This window comes from Podarcis vaucheri (assembly GCF_965113315.1).
Source record: "Podarcis vaucheri genome assembly, chromosome: 14".
NCBI lineage: Eukaryota > Metazoa > Chordata > Lepidosauria > Squamata > Lacertidae > Podarcis > Podarcis vaucheri.
The window spans coordinates 9,896,506-9,917,669 of NC_138752.1; the positions used below are offsets into that span (position 1 = coordinate 9,896,506).

The 21,164-nt window shown below is 46.3% G+C and overlaps 1 long non-coding RNA gene across 1 annotated transcript in view; it reads left to right on the plus strand.

The window, feature by feature from the left end:
- Positions 1-5,929: 5,929 nt before the first annotated feature.
- LOC309518541 overlaps positions 5,930-21,164 on the plus strand; it is a 300,968-nt gene continuing 285,733 nt past the window's right edge. The window contains exon 1 of the long non-coding RNA XR_014213470.1: positions 5,930-5,968. This is a non-coding gene — a long non-coding RNA (uncharacterized lncRNA). The remainder of the gene's footprint in view (positions 5,969-21,164) is intronic.

The window sequence follows — 21,164 nt, forward strand, 5'->3', positions numbered from 1 at the left end:
ACATTCATCAAGGCTGCAGGCATTGTAGCTTCTCGCAGCAGCTCTCAGGAAAATGAATGCGTGCACTTTTTTGTCCTGAGAGAGATGCCCCATATCTCACCATCCCGGCTGCATGGCTACAAATTGTCCTCAGCTTTCACAGTTCTTTGTTGTTATTATTTCTGTCCTCGTTCTGCCTTTTAGCTGCAGATATGCATCAGCCTGGTTCAGAATTCTCCCCAGACCATACTCTTTCTCTCCAGGCTACAGCCCCACACGATTTTGCCTGGCTGGCATTTGTCCTTGAATTCTGAGGGTGCTTCTTCCTTGCTTAGATGGAGGGTAGAGAGGACTGTGCGATTTTTACCATTGTTGTTGTTGGGTTTTTTTTTAATGAAATTTATTGAAAATTTTAAAGTTACAAAGAAAAAAAAAGAAGGAAAAAACAAGAAAAAGAGAAAAAGAAAGACAACAGTAGATAAAAGTAACAATTAAACAATACAGATCAATAGAAACCAAAATCAAAAAGAAAAAACAAAACACACAATACAACACAATCAAAAAACAAAAATATACAACAAATTTAAAAACAAATCCAATATTCCCAAATCCTTAACTTTCATTAACTTATTTCATCGACCTCCTCACACCTCCCTTTTTGTATTCTAGTTGTTAATTATCTCAGCAAATCCTTTCCATCTTTCGCAACATTCTGTCATTAAATTACCTTAATCTATTTTAACCTTATCTTACCATAAAAAACCCTAAAACTTAAAACTTAAATCTTACTTATACCGAATTATTTTAACCATAACATATTCTTACATAATTCTTTTTAGCATTTCTGCTAAAGCCACATAATTTCATTCCAACATTTTTCTAATACTCATTAATTTTATGATTATTTTCTAAATAAATTTTTAAAACTTTCTTCCAATCTTCATCCATCGTCTCTTCTCCTGGTCTCGGGTTTTGTCAGTCCTTTCTATCCCATCCATCTAGTCCATCAACCCGGTGACCTTATATCCGAGGCTCTTAGGTCGTTTCCATGTCCCTTCCGCAGGTCTTCTTCATGTTTATACCTGTACTTTACTTTGTCTTCTGCTCCTTTCACTCTGGGAGACTCCAACTTGACAATATTTTTGTCCCTTCTCGACAAGTCAGCCCCTTTTCCATAGTCAACACTGAAATCCATGTGATATTTAAAGGCATGTTTCAAGGCCCCTCCAAAATTTGGGGGCCCCACAGCTCCGAGCTCTCCCCGGCCTAAAGCCAGACTTGAAAAGTCAAAACATCCATGCATAGGGGGGTCCATCCAGCCCCCCATCTCCAAGCCAAGCAGAACTCCATCTCTCCAAGTCTGACTCTTTCCAGGTTCATTCATCAAGTCCAACGACTCATGTCCCTGCTGGGCCACAGCTCCCTCCATCTCTGCCACCCAAGGTCCAGCAACAGCCTCCTCCCTCATCTCATCTGTCAAAGCGCATTCCTGGATTAATTTGTGAGTGGGTTCTATATAGGTACCCACTGCCTGTCCAAAATTTCCTATCGCAGCTGTCATCAAATCCATTTTCTCATGTAACTGTTCCAATAAAGCACTTGTCTTTCTGAACTCTAGCTTGCCGTGTCTTTGCTTCAATCTATCTACATAAAGCGGAAGGCGGACTTCCTGTTTAGACCTTCCCGCTTTCAGTGCCTAATTAAAAAATTTTCACAGTCCAATTTTCCATTCTACTCACGGGCAGTTGTTTGAAATCCAATTGTCCACAAGAAAAAGTCAGCGCTCTCCGGCAACAGCAATGCGGCTTCACTTCGTGAAAGAAGCAGTCGATTCAAAGCACCTGGCCACTCACCCCATGTCGCTCCGGATCCCCAAAACAGGGTTTCCCTGTGGAGGGGGCGCAAAGGTGCCAGCCAAATCCCATGTCCACAGGCTTCTCTCGCCTGTGGTTTTTGATGGGTCTCCGCCTCGCCGTGGCGGTTCAGACCCTGTTTTCCATGGAGCGGGTTCCTCCCGATAGGAGGAAATCCGCCATTGCCAGAGGCGCCAACCCGGAAGTCTCGAATTTTACCATTGTTGTTGTTTAGTCGTTCAGTCGTGTCCGACTCTTCGTGACCCCCTGGACCAGAGCATGCCAGGCACTCCTGTCTTCCACTGCCTCCCGCAGTTTGGTCAAATTCATGCTGGTAGCTTCAAGAACACTGTCCATCCATCTCGTCCTCTGTCGTCCCCTTTTCCTTGTGCCCTCAATCTTTCCCAACTTAAGGGTCTTTTCCAGGGAGTCTTCTCTTCTCATGAGGTGGCCAAAGTATTGGAGTCTCAGCTCCAGGATCTGTCCTTCCAGTGAGCACTGAGGGCTGATTTCCTTCAGAATGGATAGGTTTGATCTTCTCGCAGTCCATGGGACTCTCAAGAGTCTCCTCCAGCACCATAATTCAAAAGCATCAATTCTTCGACGATCAGCCTTCTTTATGGTCCAGCTCTCACTTCCATACATCACTACTGGGAAAACCATAGCTTTTACTATACAGACCTTTGTTGGCAAGATGATGTCTCTGCTTTTTAGGATGCTGAATTTTACCAAACAAAAGTAAAATCAATATTTGGGGCTCTGCCCACCACTGTGGCATGTGGACTGGATAAAGTTGCCCACCACGGATAGAGTCTTCGGAAATGAGTGGCGGGTCCAAATGATGGAGTATCTGCAGTTGGCTATGATGACAGGGAGAGTTGGAGGGTATCCAATACAGAAGGTACAGAATGAAAAAAATGTAAAGAGTATTTGAAAAATTATTGTATTACCAACAATCTCCTGGCTTAACACAAATGTGGGAGCATGTGAGCTCCCAGAGAGGAGATTGCAGCCACTTTGCTCCTCTCTGGTCATTCAATTGTTGTGCTCTGCTTAGCTAACCTAATCTGTAGTTTGGCTTAATTTGTTGACCAAATGTAGGCCAAGGGTTTCATTCTCCTGAACAAACCATGAGCCATAAACAGTAGGCCAAACCTTGGAAACAGGTCATACTTTGGACTCAGCTACATTAGTAAAAAAAAAAAATAACACTTTGAATGTGTTATAAACATGCAACACCTGATGGCGCTGTAGAGCAAAAGAAAATTATGCGATTTTTCCATAGCATTTTTTTTCTTCCTTAACAATTTGATTTCTGACTTATTTATGGGGGGGGTTCTGCACCCCTAATCTGGAGAGAGCTAAACCAGGTTCAGATGACACATTGGCTGAGCACAACACAGGAGAAGAATGACCTGCAAAGACCAATCTGCTCCTCTGGAGAATGTATATACGTAAAAGGTAAAGGTAAAGGACCCCTGGACAGTTAAGTCCAGTCAAAGTTGACTATAGGGTTGCGGCATTCATCTCACTTTCAGGTCGAGGGAGCCAGTGTTCGTCCACAGACAGCTTTCCAGGTCATATGGCCAGTAGGACTAAACCGCTTCTGGCACAACAGAACAACGTGATAGAAACCAGAGCACACCGAAATGCCGTTTACCTTCCCACCATAGTGGTACCTATTTATCTATTTGCACTGGCGTGCTTTCGAACTGCTAGGTTGGCAGGAGCTGGGACAGAGCAACGGGAGCTCACCCCGTCACGGGGATTCAAACCACCAACCTTCTCATCAGCAAGCCCAAGAGCCTCACTGGTTTAGACCACAGCACCACTCATGCTGTATACTCAAACACGTACACTAAGCTATGGTTTGGCCAAGTGTGATGTGCAAATAAGGCCATCGCCTTCTCCTCAGCCACCGCCCAGTGATGAGGCAGAGTGAGGTGCCTGCATCAAGTTGCACATCCTCATTAAGATGTATCTGTATTTTAGTAAAAAAAAACAAAAACTTGAAAACATTTTTTCTATACTGTTTTGACCAATTTCAAAGCACTTTTCCCTAATGGAATGCATTTTGCATGTTGTTTCTCGTGAATATATGCATCTTGGCCCCTAGAGGTCCTGCTCCCTGCCTTGCAGGCCCGTTCCCAGCTGACCTGGAAGAGTGAGGCCCTAACTGATTCCAGCTACAAAAGTTGAGGCTGCTGAAGAGGCCAGAGACCATCTTGGTGGACTCAGAGTGCAGATTCGGGTCATTCCACTGCCTGCCATGAGAAACCATTGGCAGGATTGGCAGCAACAGCAGCAATTATGTTCTGTGCTTAAGAAAAAAAATATATTCCCTTGCTAATTATGATGTTTTAAATTAGCATGTTTTTTTAACTTCCTTTAGTAATGTTTTCTATTGAAATGTTTTAAGATTTTTAAAAAGTTAACTTGGCTGTGTTAAATGTGTATTTTGCAGTTGACCTGCATTGTAACGTTTTATTTTGAAATCTTTACGATAACATTTCAGCTTCCTGTTAATTACATTGCTTTGAACGTATACTTTATATTTGACTTTATTCGGTGATGTTTTACTCTGGGTTGTTTCAACATGGTTGTAAACGGCTTTGAGATTATTATTATTTTCTTTAAAATATAAAGTGGTATTAAAATGAAATGAATGGTGGTGGTGGTGATGATATTTTTATGCATGCTTTACACACACATTTTTGTAAACAAGACTTGGCCGGAGAAGTCCATTGCAAAATTTAGAGGAGTACGAAGTCCCAAGGGAGATTGTGTTTTGGTTCACATGTTATTTTGGAAAGCGCAATTTCGCTAAGTTCACCTTTAGATGAGAATGGAATTGAATTTCCCTACTTGTGGGAAAGGCGGGAAAGCTTTAAAGGGAAAAAAAGAGGCAGAATCACACAGGCATTCTGGGAGGCAGTTCTGAGATGGTCTTAAAGGGAAATCAAGTTGTCTTTTGCTTGGGGTCTTTATTAGGGTCCAGGGACTTCACACTCATGGGGGTAGTAGATGGTTAGGGGAGAGACCCTGTTGATCTCCCAAGGTGAGAGGATGAGAGGAGAAAGGAAAGATCCCAGGTGAGAGCTGGGAGGGACCACTGCCTTCCGTTGCAGCATGTTATTCTTTGAAGGAGAACTACTTGAAAATGATTTATAGGTGGTATTAAACTTATGGTGCTGGAGGAGACTCTTGAGAGTCCCATGGACTGCATGAAGATCAAACCTATCCATTCTTAAGGAAATCAGTCCTGAGTGCTCACTGGAAGGACAGATCCTGAAGCTGAGGCTCCAAGACTTTGGCCACCTCATGAGAAGAGAAGACTCCCTGGAAAAGACCCTGATGTTGGGAAAGATGGAGGGCACAAGGAGAAGGGGACGACAGAGGATGAGATGGTTGGACAGTGATCTCGAAGCTACCAGCATGAGTCTGACCAAACTGCAGGAGGCAGTGGAAGACAGGAGTGCCTGGCATGCTCTGGTCCATGGGGTCACGAAAAGTCGGACACAACTAAACGATTAAACAACAACAACAACAACAGGCTTGCTAAGATGTATAAGACTGAATCAGATAAATACTGGAGATGCAATGAGGCTGAGGGTATGTTCTTTCATATGTGATGGACTTGTAAATGGGTAAAAGAGTATCGGGAAATAATTCATAATGAATTGAAAAAAATGTTTTATAGTACTTTCCCCCCCCCCCAAAAAAAAGAGTCCTTTGTCGGAGCCAGCCGTTACAAAATGGTGCTGTTTAGCATAAAATAAAGAGACAGAGAGCCAGCAATATTTTCAGGATGGTATGAGCAGCTCCTTTCGAACTTCTCTCTCCCTCCGGTAACTTTTTATTATCCTTTGTTCTCTCTCCAGCCGCATGGCCGTTTGCCAATGTCTCACATTACCTACATCCGGTCATGGCTTTAACCCACCCATCGCCTTATAGGGTCATCACTGCCCAGAGGAAGCACAACTCCATTTAAGGTCAATACATTCCAATACATTGTAAAGCTCAGAGTGCTGGTCAGCCGAGGTTAGGGGGCACCCTGCAATATTACAAGCCTTTGCCGTGGATTTATGACTCCCACAGTCCTTTTTGTTGGGGATAATTCAGATGGAAATTCCCAAGTGTCAAAAGGGTTATTTGTGTATGCCACCACTGCAGCCCGTGTTTCGTTAGCCCCAAAATGGAAAACGAGTGAGGTCCCGGCCAAAGAAGAATGGCATCTTAAACTGATGGAATATGTGCAGCTTGCAGACATAACATATAGAATAAGAGAACAAGAAGAACAGACGTTTAAAGAAGATTGGGAAATATTTATTGAATATATGGGGGGAACACGTGCACACTTGAAAACGTTGGCAGCATTAAGATAAATTCAACAGTGTAAACAAGTTTTGGTGGATGTAATAATAGAATACTGAATTGTTTAGTTTATGTAAAATATGCAGGGATTTATGATATGCAAAATGAACCATGGAAAGAGAAGAAGGGAAGTCATTGAGATTTTAAGGTTGTTTAAATGAATATTCTAAAGTGTACGACAGAAATTTAATAATACACACACACCCCTTTAGGAGAGGACTCTGTATTCTATTTTTACTTTTTGCAGCTGTTTTAGTTTTCTATACCTTAGTGCATTATGGGGGAAAAACTTTAATAAAAATCTTAACACAAACAATAAGAGCATGAAATAAAAGGGACATCAAGTGGTGGGAAATGTAATTATGGAATGATAAACTTGTTGGGTGGGTGAGGGTGGTAGAGATGGAAGAAGGGTAGAACAATGAGGGGTGTATTTTTGTGTGTGTGTGTGTGTGGCTGCCTTATATCACAAGGTGACCTAGATCGAGAATCATAAAATATAAAGTACATGGTTGAAATAGCCAAATGATTTTCAAATAGTTCTAAAGCAATTACATGTGTGGTTAATGCCATAGGGGGATCTGGAGGCTGAAGCAAGCGCTTATAATAAACACATTTCTTAAATAAATAATCGCTTCCTGAAGTTATCCTTTTTCTCCTTGGAACACCTTGCCTTGCCCACCCTTAGTTGGATTAGCTAAGAGGACTTTTAGTATTAGTGGCGCTCTTGTCGTTTTCTCTGAGATCACTTAAGCACGAAGGGCAATTGAATCTGAAGAGCCCTCGGGGTGTACAGTTTCTTGGGTGGGTGGCCTGAGATGGACAGGTAAGATTTGCAGCATGATTCCTGCTCTGGGCAGGTGGGGGAAAGCAGCTGAGCTGCTTTTAGGTATGTGCTAAAAGAATAGAAAATAAAGTGTCCTATTCTTTTATATATATATAAAAGCTTTTGCTCTTGAAATCGAAAAGCATTAGAGCAAGGTCTGTTCTACCTTGGTCAGATCCTACATGGAGTACCGTGTCCAGTTCTAAGCACCAAAGTTTGACGGGTATTATTGGGTTGTTATTGTTGTTTTGATCATATATATTGTGGTTTTTATGTTGAACTTTTCCGTGAACCGCCCTGAGACCTCCGGGTATAGGGTGGTATATAAATAATAATACAGTGGTACCTCGGGTTACATACACTTCAGGTTACATATGCTTCAGGTTACAGACTCTGCTAACCCAGAAATAGTGCTTCAGGTTAAGAATTTTGCTTCAGGATGAGAACAGAAATCATGCACCGGTGGCGTGGCAGCAGCAGGAGGCCCCATTAGCTAAAGTGGTGCTTCAGGTTAAGAACAGACCTCCGGAATGGATTAAATACTTAACCCAAGGTTCCACTGAAGTAGTAATAATAATAATAATAATAATAATAATAATATCAACAAACCAGAATGTGTGCAGAGGAGGGTGACCAAGGTGATAGAGGGTCTCAGAACCAAGTCTTACAAGGAAAGGTTGGCATCTTTAGCCTGGAGAAGAGAAGACTGGGAGGAGACCTGATAGTCATCTTTAAGTACCTGAAAGGTCGTCGCATAGAAGGTGGAGCAAGCTTGTTTTCTCCAAGGACCCGAACCAACGGGTTCAAACTGCAAGGTGGTTTCAGCTAAATGTTAGGGAAAACTTTCTCATTATAAGAGCTATTTGACTGTGGAATGGGCTACCTCGGAAGCTGGTGGGCTTTCCTTAGTTGGGGGGTTTAAAATAGGGTTACCAGACATCCCCAGTTCCCGGGGACACTCCCTGGATTTGCAAATCTGTCCCGGACAAATTCCGTCCCCGGGATGTCCCCGGATTTGCAAATCTGTCCCCGGGAAACGTGGCAGTGGCAGCCTCAGCAGCCTGGAGCTAGCCTGGTATCGCAGTTGGCTCTGCGCATTTATGTTTCACAGGGTATGAAAAAAGGGCTTTGCACCTTTATACAATATGTATGTGTGCTTGGGCCCAGGATCTCGGTCCTGTATACCTGAAGGAGTGTCTCCACCCCCATCATTCAGCCTGGACACTGAGATCCAGCGCCGAGGACCTTCTGGAGGTTCCCTCACTGCGAGAAGTGAGGTTACAGGGAACCAGACACAGGGCCTTCTCGGTAGTGGAACACCCTCCCTTCAGATGTGAAGGAAATAAGCAGCTATCCCATCTTTAAAAGACATCTGAAGGGAAGTTTTTAATATTTAACGCTGTATTGTTTTTAACACTTGATTGGGAGCCGCCCAAAGTTGCTGGGGAAACTCAGCCAGATGGGTGGAGTATAAATAATAAATTGTTGTTGTTGTTGTTGTTGTTGTCTTTTGCCTCCCCATTCCCACTACTGTAACCATATTTTAAAACAGAGGTTTTCAGGGATTATTGAGCTGCGACTCCTGCACTGCAGGGGGATGAGCTAGATGGCCCTTGGGGGGTCCCTTCCAACTCTGCTGCTCTGTGATTCTCTGCAATAAATCCTGACGCTTGCCCTGTTGTTCTCTCCTCTGCTCCGTTGCTAAGCCTCCGTTCTCCCACTTCCGCAGCCGTGTTTGCCAGCCTGTCAGCTTTTGCTACTGCCTGGCTCTTTATCCATAAACATTGCCACAGCCCCGTATGCTCTGAGAGCCCCCCAAGTCATCAATATTCTTCCCCAGCCCGCGTCTTTGCCACATCATTTACTTTCTTCTTAGCGTCATCTGATCAGATCATTTCACCCTCTGTTTTTGTTATCGCAACCCTAAACCCATCCGAGGAAGTGAATACGCGGGGGGGGGGGGAGAGACTCCTCCAGCAATCAAATCCTGACTGCTTATGCTCACCGTTTGCTGAGCTCTGGCTTCCAAAACTCTTTTTGACATTCTGCGTCTCTTTCGATCGCCAAAACGGAAGGCTAAGCCTCTCCATTTGACTTGGAAATTGAGCCTGACTGCACCAGTTTGGAAAGGGTTGCAGAAAAGGAGATGCAGAGGTTCGGGTCATGAAAAGCAGGAACAGAGGAAGCTGATTTATGCAAGTCAAGCCTTGGGTTCACCTCACTTGGTATTCTTGACTCTGACTGGCAGAGGCTCTTCAGAGTTTCAGACAGGGGTTGTTCTTAGCAATTGTTCTTGGTGATGCTGGGGGTTGCGGCAGGGACTTTCTGTATTGTTAGAGATTTGGGAGGAAGGACCCCCCCCCAAAAAAAAGAAAACAACCTAGAGATTAACAAATGCTTGGATTTTGATTATTGGAGATGTGAAGGGAGAAATACAAGCTACATTGGAATTCCTAAGCTAGCCTATGCAAAAAAAGACATGGCCAAGCTAGGGCCTTTAAGAATCCATACAGGGCCATTGGCAATGCAAGAGAACTGTCCTTCCCCCTTGCCCTGACGTATGAACATACTGGGGATTTGGGAGGGTAACTGGGTGTGAGGTGACAGGAAAAGAGTGTCTTGAGTAAGGGTTGCTGGAAAGGAGGAGGAGGAGGAGGAAGACGCAATCCATCTTGGGCAGGTTGGCTGAAGGCTGGCTGGGAGAGATGCCTCAGACTCCAGGGCTGCACTGCTGTGGGGTACAAGACCCTCTTGAAATTAATATGCTGTAAGATCTGGGCTCCCTCCAAGAAGACTGAAGGCAAAACTAGGTGAATAAATCATATTTCTTAAAGCTACGACAGTCTCCACCATGTCTCAGTTCCCCAAAGGACGACAGACCCTGGGGGAGTACCTGGAAGCCCTTGGACCTTGCTTCAGGTTGCCAGAGAGAGGGGATGGCATCCAACTTCTGTAACAGTATGCAAAGCACAAATTCTGCCACTGAACCAGAGCCAGTCCTCCTATGAGGCAGAGTAAGGCAGCTGCCTTGGGCGGCAAATTCTGAGGAGCACAAAGTGGCTAAAAAGCTGTGCCACATGATCAGCTCTGTGCTAGCTTGGCCGGAGCACCAACAAAGTGATCTGAGGCAACCAGCCCCAAGCAGCATGCTTCCCCCACCCCACTGGGGCATGGCCCCAGATGTGGCGGGGAGCACTCTTGCCTCAGGTGCCAAAAGGTCTCCAGGTGGCCCCGCACTGAGCTATGGTCTTTCTCTAAGGTCATGTCCAAATTGACGTCCCCAAGAAGCATGGTGTCAAGGCTTCGGGAAAGCTATCCCTCCCCCGGTTGCAGCAAGAGCAGAGAAAACAAGGTAGAGTCCTTTTCAATGAGTTTATTCATTCATAGTAGCGAGAGACAACAGAACGCAACAAGCCCTGACAATGGCGTTGCTCCAACTGCTCTCCTCCCTCCTTCCTAGCAACAGCATCTCCCTGTGGCGTTTGCCCGTTCGTTTAGAAAATGTCTGTACGGGGGGAGGAGAGAAAGGGTTAAAATGTAGACCAATAGGCGGAGCCTTCCCTGTTTATAAAAGGGCTTAGCCCGAGGTTTGAGTTAGTTGTTGGTGGGTAGTTGGTTGGTTTTAGTGGGTTTGTTGGTTGGTAAAAGCAGTTAGAAAAGCAGTTGGAAATAGTGCAGTTGGTTCTTGTGTGAGGGGAGGTAGAAGAGATAGAGAGAGGATAAAATAAGACTAAGAAGGTGAAGAGTAACAACGTCTGGAATGCAGTTAAAGTTTGTTTGTGTCTGAAATAAAGTACGCTCTTCTTTGTTAACTTGAGAACCTGACTGAGACTAAGTGATTTACCAGGGAGGACCTAGTTGGTGGCAGCGGATTAGTGGTGTACGGGTCAATAGTCCGTGAGACAACCGGGGGCTCCATATGAACGCCACACTCCCCTTACGGTGGCCAATTGTCTCTGAGTCCTTTGTTGCTGCACTGTCAACAAATGCAAAGTTCTAGGAGAAAGGGGGGCCAGAAATACTCTCCAGTGACAATGTGTCCGCTGGCTGCCCTGCCTCTCTCTCCCCTCCCCCTTCTTCTAACACTTCCCAACTCTGCTGTTCATCTATCTCTGAGCTGTGACCTTCCAAAAACTCCTCAAACCCCTGCTGTCAATCAATGTTGCATTCCTCTTCTCCTGCAGCATCAGAAGGGGAGGGTGATCTCCACCATTCCTCCTCCCTCTCGTCCCCTTGAGTCCAATCCCTGACACAAGGATGTTGTGAGCAGTTAATCCTCTGGGAATGTCCACCTGGTGATTTGCACCAGGACCCCATTCTATTGCCTGTTCCTCCTCCCGTTTTCTGACACATTTCCTAACACTAGAGCTCAGGGGCATTGAATGAAGCTGAACACTGGAAGATTCAGGGCAGAGAAAAGAAAGTACTTAGTGCAGTGCACAGTTAACCTATGGAACTTCCTCCCACAGGAGGCAGTGGTGGCCACCAAGTTGTTGTTAGGATATTCCATTCCACCTTAAGTACAGGCATGACTGTTGTGTGTCACATGCCTGTTTACACCCCAGCACAGCTTGCTGGGAACTTCCCTTTGTGTATAGCAATTGCTTCTGCTGCTTGCTTGGACATGAAGGGGAGAAGACATGTATTTCCTATTGAGCTGGTGTATGCTGAATAAACTGCTTGTAAATATGCTCATCACAGCCTCTCCCTGCCACTTCTGTTGCGCAGCGTTTACTCTGCTGATTAGAGCGTGCTCCAGCTTCTGAAGCTGGGGTCGCTGATGCTGCACCAAGGACTGGAGATGGCCCGGCACATCGGCCGGTGGGCTGGTGCCAGCTGGGGGCTTGCAAATTGCAGCCCCCGTTTCCTTGGCTGCATCCCAACAGTTGTATGGCTTTAATAAGTCTCTGGGAATCGCTGGTGGACAGAGTGCTGCTGCAATCAGGTCCTGCTTGTAGAATTCCCATATTCATCTGCTTGGCCACTTAAAACCATGGAGAGACCTGGTCTGAACAAAGACATTGGATTCTTATCTCATTATACATGACTAAGCCATTTTTCACCTTCTCACCCCTTGCCTTTTCCTGTAAGACCTATTGCAGTCGTTAAGAGTCGTCAACAGGCTCATCTCAGCTATCTGCCAATCTCCCATTCCCACCACCCTTCTGAGTAATACCCCTCCCCACCTTCACACTATATAGAAGGATCTGGCAACTTCTGTTTCAGTGTATCTGAAGAAGTGTGCATGCACACGAAAGCTCATACCAAGAACTAACTTAGTTGGTCTTTAAGGTCCTACTGGAAGGAATTTTTTTATTTTGACTATGGCAGACCAACACGGCTACCTATCTGCTGCTTGGCCACTGTGAGAGCAGGATACTGGGTGAGGAGGGCTGTTGGCTTGATCCAGCACACTCTTCCTATGTTCTTAGGTTCCTCTGCCCTTCTTTATGCTAGATGGTATTGACTAGGGGCAGAGTGCTTCTAAGTGCATGCAATAGCTGAGTAGGGTGAGGAAGGAGAAATGGGGAGAAGGAAGGAAGTCAGGGACTGTTGATGTTCTGGCATTGTCAGGCTTCAGATCCCTCCCACGGTGGCAGCCAAGAAGCAGATAAAAAGGAAGAGTTCTTACCAAGTCTTTTATTCAATGTTTACAGAGCGAGAACGTCGGAATGCCGTCTCTCCTAGATAATGGTGTTGCTCTGAGTAAAGTCCCACCCCCTACGTCTCTCCTATTGTACGCCATCCCTGTGCCAGCTGATCTCTGCTTTCTGCCTCTGAGCCTCCTGTTCTACTACTCTCAATGCACGCCGGGTTATAGGAGAACGGAGATCAGGAATGCTTTCTAATGATAATGTGTCAGCCAGCTCAGGCCTGTCTTACCCATAGGTGCTAGGGGTGTGGGGCACCCGGGCACCGGGCTCTCAGGGGTGCCAGGCTGAGAGTCTGGGGCCAAGATTTGGGGTCCAGGGATTAGGAAGAGCCGACAGCCGCTGCCGAGCGAAGCAGAGCCCATTGGAGCACCACAGCTCTTCTACTGCACATTAATGAGGAACTGAGGCAGCCGGCCGGCTCCGCCCTCCTGCACTCCTGGGATTGGTGGGCCGTCGAGAGGCCCGTCCAGCACACGCTGCTCACACAAGCCTTGGGCTTGACTGTTGTTGTGCTGGGCTCTTCTTGCCCCCGCCCCCAGGCACCCGGCCCCGGCCTTGCTCTGCTGCCACCGCTGCTACTGTCTCAGGCTCCTCTGTTGCTGTCCACCCTAAAAAAAGAGTCAACAACTTTGGGGTTCCCCCCTATAGAAAGGTTTTCAACTCTGGGAAAACTGGGGGGCGCTGGGTGGATATTGGCCCCCCTGCACTGCATATGCTTAAGACGGCCCTGAGCCAGCTGCTCCGGCTCTGCTGCTTCCCTCTCCTCTTCCATTATCTCCCAGCTTTTTCCCTCTTTTGTCTCAGAGTCATGACCTTCTGCAAACCACCGTTGTAATTCTATACTGCCCTCCTCTTCTCAGGAAGGTTCAGGAGAAGGAAGGGGGAGCTGTCTCCACCATTTCTCCTCCAGTCCCTGGAGGAGTCCCTGACAGGCATATTCTGAAGTGCAGACCTTCTTTGCAAGCTCCATCTCTAGGTCCCTTCCAAGACTATAGAACAAAAACTAAATTTTGACCAGTGCAGGCATTACGGTGGACATTTTTTCAGCCTGAGGGTTGAATTCCTCCATCAGCAATCTTTCAGGGGCTGCTTGCCATGTGGGCAGGCAAGAGCCAATATTGGAATGGATGTTGGCCACTTTGAGAACAGTCTGCTGTGCTAGACAGGCCTTGCCCTGATTCCCCAGGGCTCTTCTGGTGTGATTCTTACCATTGTACCGTTGCAAATGGATGTGGAAATGTGCACAACTGAACTTAGGGTTTGAAAAATGAGAACCTGAGAGAAAACAAAATCGACAGCTTTGCCCATCCATGGTTGTAGCCATCACCCCCAGGCATTCCTGACGAACTCTGGAGCAAAGGTCTGAGCCCCTGTCCCGTTATTATTATTATTTTGCAATGCGGGTCTAACCTGGCTGAACATGAGAGCTTTCCAGATTTGCATGGTGCCTAGTGCACTTCCAGTTCAGCTCATCTCTGGCCTTCTCATTTCTCAGTTTCTGTAAATCCCAATTTCCTCGGGACATTGTAAATCCAGTATGCTCCTTTTGATGATTTCTGAAGCCTGACGCCCCACGTCACTATTCCCCGATCATTCTAAATCCTCAATGTGGATTTGACTGCCAACTAGGAGAGGTGGGCTTTTAAAAATAAAAATAAATGAAAATGAAAATGAAAAGCCAAAGAAATGCTCCTGGATTCATATTAAGGCAAAAACACCCATGGAGTTTTGCATATTATTATTATTATTATTATTATTATTATTATTATTATTATTATTTGTATCCCACCCTCCCTGGTCGAGGCCAGGCTCAGAGCAGCTAACATCATAAAAACAACACAATAAGCATAAAAACAGACATAAATTAATTAAAATACATCTTAAAATTAATTCAGACAAGTTAAAATCCGGGCAGGTGGCAATTATCAAGGTGGAATTGAGAGTGGTTAATAATTGCCAGGACCAACTGATCATACAAGGACCGGTGAGCGGGTTGGGGGCCTCCTTCGGGCTTGTTTTATACAAAGGAAAGTAAGTCAAACTGCATCCTGCTCAAAGGCCTGGCAGAACAGCTCCGTCTTGCAGGCCCTGCAGAAAGATGTCAAATCCTGCAGGGCCCTGGTCTCTTGTGGGAGCGCATTCCACCAGGCCAGGGCCACGACCAAAAAGGCCCTGGTTCTAGTCGAGGACAGTCTAATTTCCCTGGGGCCTGGGATCTTCAGGGTGTTGTTTTTAGCAGACCGTAAGGTCCTCCATGGGGCATACCAGGAGAGGCGGTCCCATAGGTACAAGGGTCCTAGGCCATATAGGGCGTTAAACGTTAAAACCAGCACCTTAAACCTGATCCTGTACTCCATCAGGAGCCAGTGCAGCTGGTATAGCACCGGGTGAATGTGATCCCACGGCAAGGACCCTGTAAGGAGTCTCGCCGCAGCATTCTGCACCCGCTGAGTTTCTATATATTTCCATCTACTGGTCAGGATCCAGGGAAATATTAATCTCTTGCTTTGACTGAGTGATAGTTCTGCAACTAAAACTCCTGACATCTTTTTAGGATCGCAGAATAAGGGGTAGGGACCTTTGTTTCAGCCTGAAGACCACATACCCTCGATGACAATTTCCTGGGGACTTCATACCAGTACTGGGTGTGGCAAAAGTGGGTGTGGCCTGACACACACCACTCCCCATCCTCCATGCAGGCAAGCAGGAGGTTCACAGTTCAATGATGCCTTCAAGCTAGGAAAAATTGCTAGAGGATGTCATGGAGCAATGAGGCAGTGGCTTGGGGAAGGAGCATGGCCTGGGCAATCCTGAGGGCCAGGTGGAGAAGGCCAGAAAGCCACGCAGGTTCTTGAGATTTGGAGCCAGCTTGCTGCTTGGTGTAGGAAACCCAAAATGGGAACATCCTCAGCAGAACGTTCCTCAGTCTCTTTCTAAAGACCACCACTGGAGGAGAGCCCACCATCACTCTAGACCAGCCTTTCTCAACCTGTGGGTCCCCAGATGTTGTTGAACTACAACTCCCATCACCCCTAGCTAGCAAGGCCAGAGCTCAGGGATGATGGGAGTTGTAGTCCAACCTGTGGGGACCCACAAGTTGAGAACTGCTGCTCTACACCCAAACTTGGGTCCCCAGATTTTGTTGAACTACAACTCCCATCACTCCTAGCTAGCAAGGCCAGAGCTCAGGGATAATGGGAGTTGTAGTCCAACAACATCTGGGGACCCACAGGTTGAGAACCGCTGCTCTACACCAAGGTTTCCCAAACTTGGGTCTCCAGATGTTTTTGGACTACAACTCCCATCATCCCTAGCTAGCAGGACCAGTGGTGAGAGATGATGGGAATTGTAGTCCAATACAGCTGGAGACCCAAGTTTGGGAAAGCCTGCTCCAGACCATTGGTTGCATCTTCAGACTCCTCCTTACTATCAGCAAGTTTCTCCTAATATTCAACAGAAATTAATCCTCTTGCAAAGGAGGCGCATTAGGCCTCATCCTGCCTACTAAAGGCAACAGCGTGGAACACTTTGCAGGCAGTGAGTGGCTTTTGAACCATGTGGGATAGTGTGATAGTCAGGTTCACAGAAGCTTCCTATTTCAAAATTCTCTAAGCAGCGTACACTGTGTACAATATAAAAACAATATCCGTTAAAGCAAACATGCAACCTGAAACCAATAAAACAGCAAATTAAAACAAATTAAACAGAGATTTGGGGATTCAGACCCATAAAACAGTGTGCAGTCTCATGGGTCAGGGAAAGCCTAGGCAAAAAGGTAAGTCTGTTGCAACAATTCAATGTGCTCCTTTTGTCCCTGTTTAGCAAATCCTTGTGCCTGCGTTTGCCTTTTGGGAATGCCTGGTTCAACGGATGCCATCTGTTGAAGATGCTCTAACTCAGGATTTTCAGCACTGAGCTGGGATTTGGACTACATGGCAGACAAGGTCTCCTTCAGCTCCACTCTGTCTTGCTTCACGATGCAATAGCTCCATCCTTCACTGATCTGAAAGCCCACGGGTGACTGGTATTTTGTTTCTAGCAAAATATATGCATTCTGCAGATGTTTTGAACCACAACTACCCATCGTTCCTGACCAATAGCTATGATGGCTGAACCTGCCAGAAGTCACAGTCCAACACCATCTGGAGGGCTGCAGGTTCCCATTCTATGACCCACAGGGAAGGGCCATGGCTTTATGAAAGAGCATGTGTTTTGCATACAAAAATATGTCACAAGAGACTAGGGCCCTGCGGGACTTGACATCTTTCCGCAGGACCTGCAAGACAGAGCTGTTCCACCAGGCCTTTTGTCAGGGCGCAGCCTGACCCCCTCCTTTGGTAATCCTCATAGAACTCTAGCCCAATGGTTGCCATTAATTTGATTTTGAATTGATTTTAGAATGAATTGATTTCAGAATGCTGTATTACTTTTAATGTTGTTAGCCACTCTGAGCCCGGCTTCGGCTGGGGAGGGTGGGATATAAATAAAATTTTATTATTTTATTATTATTTTATTAAAAATGCCCCGGGTTCAATCTTTGGCATCTCAAAGTAGAATCTGAAAACTCACCTCTCTGAAACCCTATAGCATGGGTAGGCAAACTAAGGCCTGGGAATCAGCATGTTTTTACATGAGTAGAATGTGTGCTTTTATTTAAAATGCATCTCTGGGTTATTTGTGGGGCATAGGAATCCGTTCATTTTTTATTTATTTTTTCAAAATATAGTCTGCCCCCCCACAAGGTCTGAGTGAACCGGTCCCCTCTGAAAAAGTTTGCTGACCCCTGCCCCAGTGGCGTAGCATGGGGGTGCAGGGGGGCGGGCGCACCAGGCGCAACATCTGGGGGGCGCTCGCACTCGCAGCTCTCTAGTGGAAGAGACTTGAGTGCTAAAATCCACAGATTAGGGGGCGCAAATTACTTGCCTTGCCCCAGGTGCTGACAACCCACGCTACGCCACTGCCCTGCCCTATAGTGCTGCTGCTGTAGACCAGCTTTTCCTAGCCTTTTCCATGCTGTTAGGCTACAAGTCCCATCTTCCCTAACAATTGACCATAATGGTTGGAGCTCATGGGATTTGTAGTCCAAAGCATCAGGAAGGCACCAAATTGGGGGAAGTTGCATGGGGACTCTTATTGAGCTTATCTGCAATAAGTTTTTGACACCACAAAATACATGCTTCCACCATTGTTTCTGTTTGAACTGGGCAGGTGTTCACCTGCCTCATGGCAGTATTATGATGATAAACTCTGTGAGGGGTTTTTTTGCGGGGGGCGGAGAGAGAACCATGTGTACCGCCCTGAGTTTCTTGAAAGAACATGTAATAAATTCTAAACCCAATTTTAGAGGGCTGTGAGATTCAGGCAACTTTCTTGTATCTTATTTGATCCTTGCCTTCAGCCATGAAAAGATGCCGCGCTTGGGGACAGCCCTGAGCAACTTACTATAAAGTTTCGAGCCTGATTTGTAAAATTGTAGCTCCCTATAAATAAGCTCCTCCGTGGGAAACACGTTGCAGGCAAATTTAAAACATGTAATTATCTACTTTGCCTTGCTAATGAGTTCTTCTCTTCCATTTCGGCAGGACGCAAGCGGGCGGGGGCGGGTGGGGGGTCTCAGAAAGACGTCGGGGCAAAATGCAAAGGAGGCGACTCCGTCTATTTTGACATTCAAAAGGTTAAGGCGGCAGGTGGGGGGGCATAATGGGAAAGGATGCTCATCAAAGCACCTTGGGCATGTTTATCGGGGGAGGGGGGGGAGGGATGCTGCAAATGCACTTGCGAGCCTTGTTCCTGGTAACGTGTCTGGCTTGTCTCCCCTGTCAATGTGGAAATTGCTGCTAAACCTGGGCGCACCCAAAACCCCTTTGCTTTAGCATTCCGCGCTGCTAGGGAGAAAATTTTCCTGCCTGGAAGAGGCCCACCTTGCCTCAAGTTTGCCATCTCGTGGCCAGTCCTGGAATAAAGCAGTATTGTTGCTGCCCTGCTGTAAAAAGTACCGTACTGTACTCTGTGAAGCCTCATGGAGCCCATGCCAGTGGCATAGCAAGGTCAGGTGGTACCCGGTGCGGAAAATTTCTTGTCACACAAACACGCCCTCCATTGAATTTTATTAATTTTTTGCCTGTAAAAATGGTTTGACTTTATTTAATATTTGGGGGGGGAGCCAGAATTGTTAAGCTTTTTTTTGCGGATATCATATGCCTTGCAACGAGGAGTCTGCCTGCTGCCCTACAGCTGAGGAGGAGCCGGTGGTCTGACCGTTTCGACAGCGGGAAGCCTGCGCGTGCCCAAAACCCACAGCGTCTATCACAGACATTCCCTCTGCAGTGGTACCTCGGGTTAAGAACTTAATTCGTGCCAGAGGTCCGTTCTTAACCTGAAACTGTTCTTAACTTGAGGTACCACTTTAGCTAATGGGGCCTCCCACCACCACCACGCAATTTCTGTTCTCATCCTGAAGCAAAGTTCTTAACCCGAGGTACTATTTCTGGGTTAGTTGAGTCTGTAACTTGAAGCATCTATAACCTGAGGTACCACTGTACAGGCAATTTTTTTAAATGTTTAATGTTTTCTTATTTTTTTAATATGTTGGAAGCCGCCCAGAGCGGCTGGGGCAACCCAGTTAGATGAGTGGGGTATAAATAGTATGATGATGATAATGATGATGACGACGTCAACAACAACAACAGTTATTACAGTTGCTATTGTTATTATTGTTGTTAAATAGGAGGTCCCTATTTTCATCAGAAATATTGGAGGCTATGTAGAAGCACTGGCTTGGAAACAGTCCTGCAGGGCTGATAGAATGAAGCAATTCTTTCTTTCTTATTTATTTATTTATTTGTTTGTTTGTTTGTGAGCTCACTCCTGCTTCATCGCTATCTCCCCCTGCCCAAATAGCCCATGGGCCAACTTTAACAGGTGGGCAGGACAAAGTTGGTCTGTGGCTGGGGTGGGGGGGATAATAATCTGCCCCACTGGGCCAAAAACGCTCCCCAGTTCTGGTCCAGATGGCCCATTGGCTTGACTCAGTATGAAGCTACCTCCTATCTTCTCCCCCCGTTGCTCATGTAAACACCCGTTGATTAATAGGAAACGGCTGCCGTTGGAGGGAGGGAGACTAATAAAGCTCTATTAATTATTGAATTTAATTTAGCTCCCAGGGAGGGAGTACAAGAGGCCTGGGGCGTGTGCCGGTTTTGCAGTGTCACACGCTTGCACATCCCATTGCCACAGAGCGTACATTTCCCCACAAACCTTTGCTTTGCCATGCCTTGGCTTAATTAATCTCCATTCAGTGCCAGAGCTTATGAAATATGCAGAGCCGTTGCATGTTAACCGTTCACCTATAAATAAGTTATTTCCTAGACGCAGCATGGAGTCTGCACATGGCCCTGGAACACGATGTTCTGGAGGTGTGTTTTCTTTCCCCATGAAGACTTCCCCCCTCTTTCTCCACTCATTAATGGATCTTGGCAACAAACAAACAAATGATGGAGGCCAAGCACTCTGACACTCCAGCAGAGTTTGTAATAGCAACCTCCCTGAATGAGCGGTGCTGACAGATGAAGGCATGAAGTTGTGTTCTGTTGAGTCAGGCCACTTGTCCAACCAGCCCAAGGGTGGGAAAGGGAGTCCTTGTTTATTCATTCATTGCATTTCTATCTCACCATTTTCTCTAAGGAGCATAACGGGGCATCTTACATGGGTTTCCCCCTCCTCATAGCTGATCAGAAGGTTGGCAGTTCAAATTCCTGTGACGGGGTGAGCTCCCGTTGCTCTGTCTCAGCTTCTGCCAACATAACAGTTCGAAAGCACACCAGTGCAAGTAGATAAATAGGTACCGCTGTGGCGGGAAGGTAAACGGCATTTCCGTGCACTCTGGTTTCCGTCATGGTGTTCCGTTGCAGTTTAGTCCTGCTGGCCACATGACCCAAAAAGCTGTCTGTGGACAAATGCTGCCCCCTCCGGCCCATAGCAAAATGAGCACCACGACCCGATAGTTGCCTTTGACTGGACTGAACCATCCAGGGTCCTTTACCTTTACCTTTAATCCCTGCAACAGCGCTGTTGGTGTCAGGAGCCAGCCAGCAGTAAATGACACAGAGTTGTTGTTGTTTAGTCGTTTAGTCGTGTCCGACTCTTTGTGACCCCATGGACCAGAGCACGCCAGGCACTCCTGTCTTCCACTGCCTCCCGCAGTTTGGTCAAACTCATGTTTGTAGCTTTGAGAACACTGTCCAACCATCTCATCCTCTGTCATCCCCTTCTCCTTGTGCCCTCAATCTTTCCCAACATTAGGGTCTTTTCCAGGGAGTCTTCTCTTCTCATGAGGTGGCCAAAGTATTGGAGTCTCAGCTTCAGGATCTGTCCTTCCAGTGAGCACTCAGGGCTGATTTCCTTAAGAATGGAGAGGTTTGATCTTCTTGCAGTCCATGGGACTCTCAAGAGTCTCAAGAGACACAGAGTTAAGTGAAG